General features: G+C 39.8%; 1 long non-coding RNA gene across 2 annotated transcripts in view; it reads left to right on the top strand.

Moving 5' to 3' along the window:
- The window catches only part of LOC147371933 (uncharacterized), a 200,065-nt gene that overhangs the window by 33,537 nt on the left and 150,857 nt on the right, over nucleotides 1–15,671 (top strand). For both annotated transcript variants that reach the window (XR_015163856.1, XR_015163855.1), the window contains exons 2-3: nucleotides 13,875–13,983; nucleotides 15,214–15,420. This is a non-coding gene — a long non-coding RNA (uncharacterized LOC147371933). The remainder of the gene's footprint in view (nucleotides 1–13,874; nucleotides 13,984–15,213; nucleotides 15,421–15,671) is intronic.

Raw genomic sequence — 15,671 nt, 5'->3', positions numbered from 1 at the left:
TTCTGTTGTAATAATCTGTGTGTTTTGAGGAATATTTCTATGGGTGGAGTGGGTGAGAGGAGAGTGGTAAGAGACACATGGTGCCAAATTATGGTGGGCCTTGCTTTTATTCTAAACATGACTGGAAGCCATCCAGGGAATTTCAGTTAGGATGGGGATAGGAGGTGACTTGATCTGTTATACATCTTTAAAAAAATCACATTTTAAAAAAGATCACATACTGAAATACATTTTATCAGATCAAACATTTTTAAAAGAAAATATTAAAAAGAATATTTTGCTGGAGAGCAAAGTATTTGCATGGAGGCAGGAAGGCCAGTCAGGATGCTGTTGCTGCAAGTCCAGGTGAGAGGTAAGGTTGGCTTTTGCAAGAGATTTGTTTGGAGGAGAAGCAGAAAAATGGACCATTCTGGATATTATTGATTATAGAGAGGATAGGACTAGCAGATGGATTAGATGGGGAAGGTGAAGGAGTGAAAGAGTCAAGTTACAGACTTTTGGCTGGATAAAGTAGGTGGGAGGTGGTACCTTTTGCTGAGATTTTTAAAGCTGAAGAAAGTGAGATTGGGAAGGCGTTGTGGAATTGAGTTGTTTTAACTGTGTTATTTCTGAGCCATGTAAGTGAAGATATCAAGTAGGTCATTGGATGTGTAAATCCAAGGACTTAAATTTCATGACTAAGACAAACCTGGAGATTTGATTTGGCTTTCATCATTTTGTAGATGTAATTTAAAATGTTGGGTAGGTTGAGACCTATCTGGGTGTGACATGCAGTCTAGCCCATTCCAACATTTAGAGGTTGGGGAGAATAGGAATACTCAGCAAAGATGTCTGAAAAAGTAGCAATTCACTAAGATAAAAGGAGAACCAGTAGTTAAATTTCAGTTGGAATGTCATGACAGTCAAGACAGGAGGTATTACTTTATTTTTATTTTTTCAATTGAACCAATAGTTGATTTACAGTGTTGTATTAGTATAGCAAAATGATTCATATACATATATTTTCTTAAGATTCTTTTTCCACAAAATATTGAGTATAGTTCCCTGTGCTATACAGTAGGTCCTTGTTAGTTTCTATTTTATATTCAGTAGTATATATATGTCAATCCTAAACTCCCAATTTCTCTCCCAGCCCCTTCCCTCTTTGGTACTCATAGGTTACTTTTTTACGTCTGTGGGTCTAGTTCTATTTTGTATATAAGTTCATATGTATCTGTATTTTAGATTCCATATATAAGTGATATGATTATCATATGCTATTTGTCTTTGGTTTACTTCACTTATGACATGCTCTAGTTTATTCATGTTGCTATAAATGATATTATCTCATTCTTTTTAATGACTGAGTAATGTGATCACTCACCTGGAGCCAGACATCCTGGAATGTGAAGTCAAGTGGGCCTTAGAAAGCATCACTACGAACAAAGCTAGTGGAGGTGATAGAATTCCAGTTGAGTTATTTCAAATCCTGAGAGATGATGCTGTGAAAGTGCTGCACTCAGTAGGCCAGCAAATTTGGAAAACTCAGCAGTGGCCACAGGACTGGAAAAAGTCAGTTTTCATTCCAATCCCAAAGAAAGGCAATACCAAAGAATGCTCAAACTACCGCACAATTGCACTCATCTCACACATTAGTAAAGTGATGCTCAAAATTCTCCAAGCCAGGCTTCAGCAATACATGAACCGTGAACTTTCAGATGTTCAAGCTGGTTTTAGAAAAAGCAGAGGAACCAGAGATCAAATTGCCAACATCCTTTGGATCATCAAAAAAGCAAGAGAGTTCTAGAAAAACATCTATTTCTGCTTTATTGACTATGCCAAAGAATAAACTGTGGAAAATTATGAAAGAGATGGGAATACGAGACCACCAGACCTGCCTCTTGAGAAACCTATATGCAGGTCAGGAGGCAACAGTTAGAACTGGACATGGAACAACAGACTGGTTCCAAATAGGAAAAGGAGTACGTCAAGGCTGTTTATTGTCACCCTGCTTATTTAACTTATATGCAGAGTACATCATGAGAAATGCTGGGCTGGAAGAAGCACAAGCTGGAATCAAGATTGCCAGGAGAAATATCAATCACCTCAGATATGCAGATGACACCACCCTTATGGCAGAAAGTGAAGAGGAACTAAAAAGCCTCTTGATGAAAGTGAAAGAGGAGAGTAATAAAGTTGGCTTAAAGCTCAATATTCAGAAAATGAAGATCGTGGCATCTGGTCCCATCACTTCATGGGAAATATATGGGGAAACAATGGAAACAGTGTCAGACTTTATTTTTGGGGGCTCCAAAATCACTGCAGATGGTGATTGCAGCCATGAAATTAAAAAGATGCTTACTCCTTGGAAGGAAAGTTATGACCAACCTAGACAGCATATTCAAAAGCAGAGACATTACATTGCCAACAAAGGTCCGTCTAGTCAAGGCTATGGTTTTTCCAGTGGTCATGTATGGATGTGAGAGTTGGACTGTGAAGAAAGCTGAGTGCTGAAGAATTGATGTTTTTGAACTGTGGTGTTGGAGAAGACTCTTGAGAGTCCCTTGGACTGCAAGGAGATCCAACCAGTCCATTCTAAAGGAGATCAGCCCTGGGTGTTCTTTGGAAGGAATGATGTTAAAGCTGAAACTCCAGTACTTTGGCCACGTCTTGTGAAGAGTTGACTCATTGGAAAAGACTCTGATGCTGGGAGGGATTGGGGGCAGGAGGAGAAGCGGACGACAGAGGATGAGATGGCTGGATGGCATCCCAGACTCGATGGATGTGAGTTTGAGTGAACTCCGGGAGTTGGTGATGGACAGGGAGGCCTGGCGTGCTGCGATTCATGGGGTCGCAAAGAGTCGGACACGACTGAGCGACTCAACTGAACTGAACACATTTCAGCTCTGTGAACTTGCCCAAACTACTAATTTCTCTCAGTCTCTTATTTCTCTTCCATATAAAAGATTTATATTTATAACATAGTACAGGGTGTCAAGAGGAATTATTAAGCTAATATATACAGTATATTTAACAACGCCCACTGTATGGTAAGTAGTCCATAAGTCTTAACTACTGTGATCTGCCCATAAGTTAAGCACATGAGACCCAGAGAGATCTTGTGATTTACCCGAGCAATTAGTTAATATTTTCAGAATCTTTGACTCCAGGTTTCCACTTATAGTCTATGGAATATACAAAGATTTGAATTTAAGTGGTTAGAGAATGGCTATATGAACTGGAAAGAGTAAACATTTTTGTTATAGAAACTAGATTAACATTCCAGAACTGCTCCTTGTACCTATATGACCTGCACCAGTCATCCTGATTTTTCATAGTTTCAGTTCCTTCATTTATAAACTCTGTTTTATGGGGTTACTGTGTCTCTCATGTACATACAGTGTCTGGCACATGGCAGGTCTTCCTAGAAGGAAAAATAATTTAGTTCACATCATGACAGTCTTCTTTCATTCCTCTCCATCTCAAAAGAGACAGAACAGTGGAGGTACTATAAAGCACAGGGCATACTTACAAAAATAAAGTTAATTTAAATCTTATTTTGAGGTTATTTTGCAAGGCTATGTAATCCCAGGAAGTAATAGAAAGCAGTCTCAAATGTCCTAAAACAATGGCTGGGACACACCAACCTCATACAAGAAAACCCTTTTCAAACTTCTCTGGTGGTTACAGTTGGATAAGAATCTGCCTGCCAATGCAGGGGACACGGGTTCGATCCCTGGTCCGGGAAAATTCCACATGCCATGGGGAAACTAAGTTCCTGTGCCACAACTACTGAAGTCCAAGTGCTCTAGGGCCTGCAAGCTGCAACTACCGAAGCCTGTGCTCCTAGAGCCTGTGCTCCGCAATGAGGGAGGCCACTGCAACGAGAAGCCTGTGGGCCACAACCGAGAGCAGCCCCTGCGTGCTGCACCTAGAGGAAGCCTGAGTACAGCAACGAAGACCCAGCGCAGCGAAAAGAAATAGACGCAGAAGAAAGCCCTTCCCGGCAAATGGCAGGGCATACCCATCCCTCTGTGTTGAATGAGCATCGGCTGGTACGCAGTCCCAGTTTGGCACCTCTACCTCCAAGTGCGTTCTGTTATGAACTCCCCAGCAAATGTCAACAGCTTTGTTATAAGGAAGCAGGCAACAGTAAAATTTTGAACAAAGATATTATGTGTTCAGTTGTGTCCGACTCTTTGTGAGTCCATGGACTGCAGCCTACCAGGCTCCTCTGTCCATGGAATTCTCCAGGCAACGATACTGGAGTAGGTTGCCATTCCCTTCTCCAGGAGATCTTCCCAGACCAGTGATTGAACCCAGGTTTCCTGCATTGTAGGCAGATTCTTTACCATCTGAGCCACCAGGAAAGTTCATTAAGTCTCCTAGGGGAAGGTAAGTGCAGAAGTAGAGATCACAGACACATAGACAGCCAATAGCTATTTCATGGAGAATTTGGGGAGTAGTGAATGGATGAAATTCAAGTATCAGGGTGTCCTAACCAAAGACAGGAAGCCATGAGTAATATTTAAGGGAGCAATGGATAGCCAGGACTGACTGCAGCATAGGGACTGTTAGGAAGTAAGTATATGAGGATAAGTTAGGGCAATATTGTAGTTGGGTTGAATGCCAAAGCAAGAATTTAATTTTGCAAGGATTTTGTATGACTGGAAGTTTTGGAACAGAAGAATTGTCTTTTTGATATTAAAGTATATTTCTTTTTTTAAAAGTATGTTTCTTTTTTAAAAAGTATATTTCTTTTTGATATTAAAGTACACATTCTGGGTTACATTTTCTCTAAGAGTTTTCATAATATAAACTTTTGAAGTGGTCAAGCCAACAAATGTCTTGAAGAACATGAAAACTAAAATAATAGTAATAATAGTAGCCACTATTATTTGAGAATCATGTGGCATGCACTGTGCTAGGGGGTCAACATCTGCATCACATCACCCCGTGAAGTAGGGGTTCCAGTCCTCAGGTTAGATCTAAGAAGAAAGCCTCAAGAAGGTTTAATAATTTGCCTGAGACTGGATGAAGAAACCAGTGTGAAAATTTAGCTGACTCTGCCTGAAAAGCCAGAGAAGAGCACCTCTTGCCTTTGACAATGTTATACTCTTGTTGGAGAGATAAAACATCTCTGCTTGAAATGGGTCTCAGCTGTGGCCCATGTGAGCTTTAGTTGTGACATGGAACTCAGCTTTGCATGTGAACTCATAGTTGTGCCATATGGAGTCTAGTTCCATGACTAGGGGTCAAACCTGGCCCCCCTGCATTGGGAGTGTGGAGTCCTAGGCATTGACCACCAGGAAAGTCCCTATATATTCTTTTTCATATTCTTTTCCATTATAGGTTGTTATAAGATACTGAATATAGTTCCCTCTGCAATATAGTAAGTCCTTGCTGTTTATTTTATAGGGCTTTGTATTTTGGACTGTTGACTTCTTTAAACTCCTTTGATTCAGTTTTTCAGCATTTTCCCCTTCTTCCAGGTTGTCTGTACAAGCTTAAATTATTAACAGCCTGATGCCTTCCATTGGGCTTCCCTGGTAGCTCAGTTGGTAAAGAATCTGCCTGTAATACAGGAGACCCTGGTTCAGTTCCTTGCTTGGGAAGATCCTCTGGAGAAAGGATAGGCTACCCACTCCAGTTTTCTTGGGTTTCCCTGGTGGCTCACACAGAAAAGAATCCACCTGCCATGCAGGAGACCTGACTTTGATCCCTGGGTTGGGAAGCTTCCCTGGAGGGAGGAATGGCAACCCACTCTAGTATTCTTGTCTGGAGAATCCCCATGAACAGAGGAGCCTGGCAGGCTACAGTCCATGGGGTCACAAAGAGTTGGATACCACTGAGTGAGCAGAGCACAGCACAGCATACCTTCTATCTAAACTTAGTATAATTAAAGGAAGGCGAAGGCTTTAAGAGCCTGAGAATCTCATTCAGAAGAAATGTCAAAAACATGTGGAAGCTATCAAAAAGCAGGTAAAAGTGATGCATTCATCTATTCATTCATTCATTAAACATTCATTTGTTGAGCACCTAGACGAACCAGACAGCTGCAGCTTCGTGAGTATATGACCTGTGCAATCATGGAGGGTCCCTTACTCAGGTTGTTTTAATGCTTTACTGTCACCATCTTTAAATTCTTCACTTTGTGTTTAAAAATGTGATATTTTAAGTGAAGTTCAGCAGGACAGTAGAATGTGAGCAGAGGAGATACATACAGCAGTTTATCTACCTTATTCTTTGCTGCTTATTCCTATACAGCATATGTGATACTCACAAGTACACAATTCCAGTGGCCTCATTGCCTGGAGAATCCCATGGAAAGAGGAGCCTGGCAGGCTACAGTTCATGGAGTCACAAGGGTTGGACATGACTTAGCGACTAAACCACCACCACCATGATGAACAGGAGTTCAGTGACACTCACAGCTAGTATAAGATAAGCATGTTCCATCTACGATGAAGTAGGCAGGTATATAGAGAGCCCCAAGAGGCCATGATTTCCATTTAAACCAGAAGCTGCTTCAAACACAGAAAGAAGCATTGGTGGTCTAAGTAACATGAATGATCAAGGAAACTTATCTTTTCTTAGTTAGCTTCATTGAAAGTGATGATATAGAAAGGGAAAGATAGTTCCTTTTCCTTTCAGCTGTTTTACATCCTAAGTAAGCTGCCAGTAGACAGTGTGGCAGAATCTGCACATATAAAGAAGTGAATTAAAATAACTGAGTTAGTTGTTTGCAGCAAATTTGCTCTTCTTGTATGTAAGAATATACATGTGCAGGTGTAAGCTACAAAGTACAAACTAGTTCTGATATTCCTACATGTGTTAAATGCACTTGCATTTAAAGCTGGAAACACGCAATATAAAGATGAATGGCACAAAATCATCCTGTACAAATTACAATTTAAAGTTTTCTTAGAACAATATTAAGCAGCAAATGAAAATACCATAACTAGTCAAGAGACAGAACTTGGAAGGAAAATACTTTATGTTTTAATGCTTTTAATAGTACTTCTATCCTGCTTTTTGAATAAGGAGCCCCACTTGCCATGTTGCATGGGTCCCACAAATTACATAGTTGGACTGGGGGCCAAACACTGTGTTAGGAAACAGGAATATACTGATGGACAAGTAAGACATGGACTCTGCTTTCATGCAGTATACAGTTCAGAGGGGATAATTACATAATAACAATTTTTATAAGAGAAACAGAGGAAAGGTGCAGGGTGTTACAAGAACAGGTAAATGGGAGAAAGTGCTGAATGGACATTGTTAATTGCCTGTCCAACAACCTTTCTCCTTTGCCAGTAGAATTTCCTTCCTTTAGAAACTAAAACTTTCTGATCCTCCACGTCCCTGGCACATAGAATTTGAGAATGTGAGTAAATCCTGCCCAGTGATATCTGAGTGAAAGCCTCCTAGACAGAGACACTTTAGGGAAAGATTTTGCTCCCTGATATAGAGAGAAACATGTGAGGAGAACATCCTCCCTTTCTTTCCTACTTTAGATACTGTTGTGTGAGAACCTGATGCTCAGAGCTGTGGATTCTATATTGTAACCATGAGGGGAAAGTAAAGATAATGGCAGAAAGCTCATCTAGAACTAAAATGTAACTTTGAACCTCTGGGCCTATTCAGAACTATATGCCTACAGAGTGCTTGTCAGGTGAGAAAAAAAATGCATTCTCATTGTTAAAGACACTGTTAGCTGGGTTTTCTGTGGTTTGCAGCCAGTACTTCCTAACTGATGTTTTGATCTATTCTGGGTAACCAGGGAGGTTTCTGCTGAGAAAGTGACATTTCATATATACCAAAATGTTGATTAGAAATTAAGTTGTCGATGATTTGAGACAATAGAGATCCAAGGCTGAGAAAATATGCATAATTTGAATGCCCTAAATTAGGAAGGTACTTGACATATTTGAAAGCTAAGCTCCTGAAGAATATGTGCTGAAGACCAGAGTAGGTGTGCAGCATCCTGGAGATGAGGCTCTCAGATACATCCCCAGATAGATGACTTGACCGTTTTCCTTCTGGGAGATGGTGACAAGTTGGTTGCTGCTACTCTGTACCCTGTCCAGAAAAGCCCAAGCTCCGACACCTAGCATATCAGGTGTCCCACAGCTGACTGAGAACACAAATTTTCATTTTCATGGATGGTCCCACTTGTGGGAAGTGGATGCCTTGTCTGCATGTCAATACTGTGAGCAGTGACACAGTGGTTATCAGAACTTTTCATAAAGTGTAAACCTTTTAGTGCATCATCCTCCTTGTTTTTATAAATAAGCAAAATGATGTGCAAGTGCCAGAGAACACAGAGTGAAAATCTGTGGAGATGTGCACCATCAGATATACTTAAAAATGTTTTTATGAAAGAACTGGAACACTTTCTAACACCATACACAAAAATAAACTCAAAATGGATTAAAGATCTAAACATAAGAACTAGAAACTATAAAACTCTTAGAGGAGAACATAGGCAAAACACTCTCCAACATGCATCACAGCAGGATCCTCTATGACCCACCTCCCAGAATATTGGAAATAAAAGCAAAAATAAACAAATGGGATCTAATTAAAATTAAAAGCTTCTGCACAACAAAAGAAACTATAAGCAAGGTGAAAATACAGCCTTCAGAATGGGAGAAAATAATAAAATGAAGCAACTGATAAACAACTAATCTCAAAAATATACAAGCAACTCCTGCAGCTCAATTCCAGAAAAATAAACGACCCAATCAAAAAATGGGCCAAAGGACTAAATAGACATTTCTCCAAAGAAGACATACAGATGGCTAACAAACACATGAAAAGATGCTCAACATCACTCATTATCAGAGAAATGCAAATCAAAACCACAATGAGGTACCATTTCACACCAGTCAGAATGGCTGTGATCCAAAAGTCTACAAGCAATAAATGCTGGAGAGGGTGTGAAGAAAAGGGAACCCTCTTACACTGTTGGTGGGAATGCAAACTAGTACAGCCACTATGGAGAACAGTGTGGAAATTCCTTAAAAAACTGGAAATAGAACTGCTATATGACCCAGCAATCCCACTTCTGGGCATATACACCGAGGAAACCAGAATTGAAAGAGACACGTGTACCCCAATGTTCATCGCAGCACTGTTTATAATAGCCAGGACATGGAAGCAACCTAGATGTCCATCAGCAGATGAATGGATAAGAAAGCTGTGGTACATATACATAATGGAGTATTACTCAGCCATTAAAAAGAATACATTTGAATCAGTTCTAATGAGGTGGATGAAACTGGAGCCTATTATACAGAGTGAAGTAAGCCAGAAGGAAAAACACCAATACAGTATACTAACACATATATATGGAATTTAGAAAGATGGTAACGACAACCCTGTATGCGAGACAGCAAAAGAGACACATGTATAGAACAGTCTTTTGGACTCTGTGGGAGAGGGAGAGGGTGGGATGATTTGGGAGAATGGCATTAAAACATGTATAATATCATATAAGAAATGAGTTGCCAGTCCAGGTTTGATGCAGGATACAGGAAGCTTGGGGCTGGTGCACTGGGATGACCCAGAAGGATGGTATGGGGAGGGAGGTGGGAGGGGGGTTCAGGATGGGAAACATGTGTACACCTGTGGCGGATGCATGTTGATGTATGGCAAAACCAATACAATATAGTAAAGTAAAAAAAGAAAAAAAAAAGGATAAGCATAAGTATTAAATAAATACATTAAATATGGAAGTAAAAAAAAAAAGAAGAAAGACCTGGATGATTCCCCAAATGATAGAAATAATGAGAGAAAGAAGGATAGAGTCATCAGGAGCATTCGTATAATTGCAGTGTTAATGGTTAGAACCCAGTCAACGTCTGTGACCAAGTTGCAGCCTGGGTGCCTGGTGATTCCTGCAGTAATGACACCTAGAGAAATAGGCTGTCAGAGCCATTATCATCATCGTGTTTACCAGCATATCATCCCGGCCATGGATTCAGTGCCAGGAGGCAAGGAGGGCTGTGGTTTACAAAACAGACGCTCACCTCAAAGGCCCACTTAAATGGCAATTACACACTGGTAATGACTTTCTGTAATTTGTGGTAGGAAGAAGATGGAACCCTGGACTCTTGTGTTAGAGACAAAAAGAAAACCAAGGAGAAGAGAAAGAAACAGAATGCTAATTATGTTTTGAAAAAATGCATATGGCACCTGTCGGCATTACAGAAACATGATCTTATTAATCCTCATAATAGCTCTATTAGTCTCACGGTTGAGAAGGGGAAATTGGAGGAATGAGCTGTCTAAGTAACTTGCCCACAGCATGAACGAACTAGAGACATCAGGGAAACAAAACTGGCATTGATGATGTAGTGAGAGGTCCTCTCTCACCTTTTCTCTGGTTTATAAGCTTTGGCTCAGATGGGGCAGGAAATAAAAGAGCAGACTCTGCGGCAAAAAAGCAGCTTTTGGCTTTGTGATACTCAAATGGCAGTACCTAGCATGATATAATCACCTGATAATCTTCTAAAAGTGACTTCTGAGTCTACATAAGGTATTTCAGTGGATTTTCACGGAAAATCCAAGAGGTGTTTAACTTGAGCTAAAACAGGTATTTGCAAGATTTCTGTGTCCTCATTCATTGATTCAGCAAATATTGCCTGTCTGTTATGTGCCTGGCACAGCGCTTAGCTCTAGAAATAGAGCAGTGACTCAACCAGACAGGTTTCTGCTCTCATGGAGCTTTTCTTCTACAGGAGGGAAACAGGCAACAAACATGTGAAAAGTACATGAAGGAGAGAACCACAGAGTGGTGCCTGCTGTGGGAAGCAGAACAAGGAAAAAGATAAGAATGTGAGTCTGAAGGGTGGGGTTTCTTTGGAGAAAGTAGCCCGGAAGGATTCTTTATGGGCGTGGAAACCTGTGGGAAAATCAGGGACAGATTTTTGGTGAAGCCTGCAAGTGCAAAGGCCCTGAGACAGGGCTAGGAAAGGCAAAAAGAAATCAGTGTGACTAGATCATAAGGAGGGCGAGTGGTAGAAAAAGGAGCTGGAGAACCATGCACTTTCCAAAGACTGACTACTCTTTGCCTGTCAGTGTACTCGGGGCTGCTCAGAGGAAGGTTCCAAGCCTTCTTTTGTTGGCTCTTTTGCATGATTCCCCCAAATGATAAAAGTGAAGAGAGAAAATGCTCTGCCCAGTGGGCCTCCGTCTCTTGTTTCTCTCTTGCCTGTTCTGCAGTGAGGTGCTTAATGACCCTATTTTCCCTTAATGTACTCTCATAGAAAAAACCCTAGGACATTATTCCATGCCTATTTTTAAGGTAGTTCATGAAATAGAAATGAATACGAGCACAGTTTGTTCCAGTGAGTCTCTAATAATCAAATACCTCCTCACTTGGCAGATTTTTGGCTTCCACAAAGGGATTTTAATTGAGAGGATTTTTGCAAAATCAGCATTTGGTATTCTGAGACACTCATTCAGCAAATACTTTGTTAGTATAATCGGCTTCAATGTATAAAGTAATTTGAAGAGTGGTTCTGAAGAGAGTCTCTGACCAATCCCTGTGTGAACCCGGATGCATGACACTGCAGAAGGTCTCCATTCAAATGGAATCAGTGTGGATTTGTGCATTTATGGGTTTAGCTTCTGTGTATAAATCCAAACCACTTAAATCCTGGATCAAAGGATATATGCGACTCCTTTTTCTGCTATGGCTGAAGTTCTGATCATGTTCTGAGCCTCAAAAACCTCAAAAAGACTTACAAATAATATTTGCTTCTTGTTTTCATTCTTCTTGGTTTAGATTTTATGGTCACTGGAGCCTATGGGGTTAATGCTAGGTACACCTATAGTATTTGTGCCAGCAACTTGGAAAAGTTTAGCAGGGGGAATTGAGGAGAGTTAGCAGTATTGATTGGTTGACGTAGTTGATTTGCAGATATCAATGTAGTCTTTATTTTTTTCAGTGTGATTTGAAACAAATTATATCTGTCCTGTTGGGATTACAGGTGTAAGGAGGGTCACGTGACTTCGTTACGTGGCAGGTTTCCTGATCTCCATCTTCCACTGCTGTCAATACCTTGAGGAAACTGAGGCTGTGTCTTTCACAGTGTTTTCCCCAGAATCTGGCACATTGCCTGGCATATAGTAGATGCTCATTAAATATTTGTTGAATGACTGAAACATTGATAAGAATAGGAACTATAATGATTCGGTTATAATTAAGACAGTTTTTGTGTGGAATAAACCAATTAAAAATTCTAATATGTTCTCTTACAATATTTAATATGCTTTTTATTAAAAATGGCTGAGCACTCTGTGACAACCTAGAGGGATAGAGGGGAGGGAGGCTCCATAGGGAGGGGATATGTATATAATTATGACTGATATGTACTGTTGTACAGCAGAAACCAACACAATAGTGTAAAGCGTTTATCCTCCAATTTTAAAATTTAAAAAATGGCTTTATATGCATATACTAATTTTACAGATGTATAAATGTGGTGACATTGTAATATTGTTTTCTTCATTCAGTCATTTTTCCCCCTACATTCACTTAGCTTCTTCCTTTCTCCACCTCCAGTCCTCTGGTCTTTTATCCCCACCTCCAGATCATATTAATAATCTAGTAATTTGTGTAATTAAGACCAGGAATGTGTTTGCATCCCAGCACCACCATTTATAAGCTGTGTGACCTTGGGGAAGTTTCATAAATTTCCTTATCTGTAAAATCAAGATTGTAAAACCTATATCACAGAAGTACGAGAATTAAATGAACTAATACATATGGAGGTCTTAGAGGAGTGTCTGTCACCTGCTCATATATATCCACAGTGGTCCCCCCATATCCATAAGGATACACTCCAGGAATCCAGTGGAGGCCTAGAACCACAGTACTGAACCTTATGTATACTATGTTTTTTCCTATACATACCTACCTATAATAAAGTTTAGTTTATCAGGTACAGCAAGAGATTAATAACAATAGCTAATAATAAAATAGAACAATTATAGCAATGCACTGTAATAGAAGTTATGTGAATGTGGTCTCTCAAATATTTCATTGTACAAATTTAATGCCTTCTTCATCTTAACTAAGACTTAGGCACTGTGGCTTCAATTTTTGCAGTTTGAGATGTGACAGGAAGACCTACATGAATTTCTTATTCTTTCTTCACAATTTCACAGACAGAAGAACAACACATGATTTTTTTTCCCCTTAAGTCAGAAGTGTTCACCTTTTCACTTAAAGGAAGCACTTTACAGCTTCTCTTTGGCAGATCTGACTTGCCAGAATCACTATTCTTGTGTTTTGGGGCCATTATTAAGTAAAATAAGAATTACTGAACACCAGCACTGGGATCCCATGGCAGTCGGTCTGATTGTGGAGACGGCTGCTAATGAGTGAGATATGCTGGACAATGAGATGATTCACATCCAGGGTGGGACCAAGCAAGACATTGTGAGATTTGATCACATTACTCAGGTTGGCTTGTGGGGCATCTCTGGTTGCTCAGATGGTAAAGAATCTGCCTGCAGTGCGAGAGACCTGAGTTCAATTGCTGGGTTGGAAAGATCGCCTGGAGAAGGGAATGGTTACCCACTCCAGTATTCTTCGCTGGAGAATTCCTTGGACAGAGGAGCCTGGTGGGCTAGAGTCAATGGGGTCACAAAGAGATGGACACAATTGAGTAACTAACACTAAACAGGTCACCTCGCAAATGAATTATGTCTAGAATTTTCCACTTAATATTTTTGGACCACAGATGAGCCTGGGTAACTGAAACTGAGGAAATTGATATCTCAGCTAAGGGTGGGAGTAGTGAGGTGGTGTTAGGGACTACGTTAAGTGGACCGGCTGTGGGTAGAGGGTTCAGTTCCTCGCCTTATCTGCCTCTCTGTAGGGCTGCTGACCCTGAGACAGTTAACCTCCTGCAGGCTGAGAAATCCTAGAGACAGGAGGAAGCTGCAGTGCCTTTTATGACCCAGTCTCCAGTATTTGGAATTCTCCAGGTAAGAATACTGGGGTGGTTTGCCATTTCCTTCTCCAGTGGATCTTCCCATTCCAGGGATCAAACCTGGGTCTCCTGCAGTGCAGGCAGATTCTTTACCAACTGAGCTACCACGGAAGCCCTATATTTATGACATTACAGTTTAAATAGGTTTCCGCTGATTTTAAAAATGACTGTGTTTAAAATAGCTTCAGAGTTTCTAGTCTTGGTTAAAAAACATTTGTTTGTATATGTATTCAGAAAGAGTTCTTAAAATATTTTTTTTATTTAGGAAAAAACCCCAACTCTTTAATCCACCTGCAATTCATTACTATGTATAAAGTTATAATTTTATTTCTCTTCAATGCTAGACAGTTAAATATTAATTTTTAATCTACTTAATTAATTTATATTCTACCTTTTTTTGGTTGTGGTTTTCTTTTTTTAAGGGAGATGGGTTTTATCTTTTTGGCCACTCAGCATGTGGGATTTCTTAGTTCCCAGGCCAGTAATTGAACCCATGCTCCTTATAATGGAATCCTAACCGCTGGACCAGCAGGAAATTCCAATCTACACTTTATTCTGAGTCGAATTTGTATCTTTACTACTAACTACTTTAATATGTAAATTTCCCCAGTCTCAGCGGTTTAGCATTGTACAAATTATTTCCTTTTTGCTAACCTGTCCAACATGGGTATTTCTGGGTGGAAGCTCCACTTTATGGACTCGCCATCTTCAACATGAGGCTTCTAAGCCCACCTGGGTAGTCATCACTATTCCAGTTAGCCAGAAGAGGGAAAGTAAGTAGAAAATCAGGTGTGTAAGTTTGGAGGTGGTAAACAACATTTCCATGGTCATTTTGTAAGCCAGAGCTCAGATACATGGCCACTTCTGGCTCCAAGGAGGATGGGAAGTGTATTCTCACTGGTGCCACTGACCTGCTTGTCAGTTTCTATGCTGATGCCATGTTGTTTATATTATAATGACTTTGTAGAGTATTCTGATATTTTTAAAAGAAAATCTCATTCACTGGCTCTCTTTTTGTTTTTTCCTTCACTTTTCCTGGTTATCCTTCCATACACAGTTAAATCAATTTTATTCACTTACAAAAACAAAATGAAATAACCATAACAAAACTGTTGAGATTTTAATCGAAAAGGTATTCAACTCAATATTATTTGTCCAACTTGTGATATTCCTATGCATTTAAGTCTTCCCAATCAAGATCATGTATCTTTTCTTTTTTTTTAAGGTTTTATTTTATGTGCTTCCTTGAGACTGGATTGTGAAAGAGATTGAAAAGTATCAGAAAGTTTCATGACTGAGTTCTTTTTTTTAATGAGATATTATTTACTTATTGTGAAAAGGACAGATCTTAAACTCCTATCAAGATACAGAACATGACCAGCACCTCAGAAGGTTCCCTTGTGCCTCTGCCAATGAAATTTTTACCACACAGGTAAGAATTATTCTGATTTTTAGCATCATAGAGTTAGTGATGCTTATTCTTGAATTTTATATAAGTGGAATGATATATGTACTTTTTTTGGTGTAAGGTTTCATTTGCTCCATGTAGAGAGTCATCTATGTTGCTATAATTATCAGTTTGGTCCTTTCTATTACTGAGTAGTGTCTCATCCCATGAATATACATTTTTCTATTGGCAATGGCACCCTACTCCAGTACTCTTGCCTGGAAAATCCCATGGAT

Source organism: Bos grunniens, chromosome 5 (genome assembly GCF_055505025.1).
Source record: "Bos grunniens cultivar Pamir isolate PY7600 chromosome 5, Bosgru_T2T1.0, whole genome shotgun sequence".
Lineage (NCBI taxonomy): Eukaryota > Metazoa > Chordata > Mammalia > Artiodactyla > Bovidae > Bos > Bos grunniens.
The sequence above is the reverse complement of the archived record's forward strand: the minus strand, read 5'-3'. Positions and strand labels throughout refer to the sequence as shown.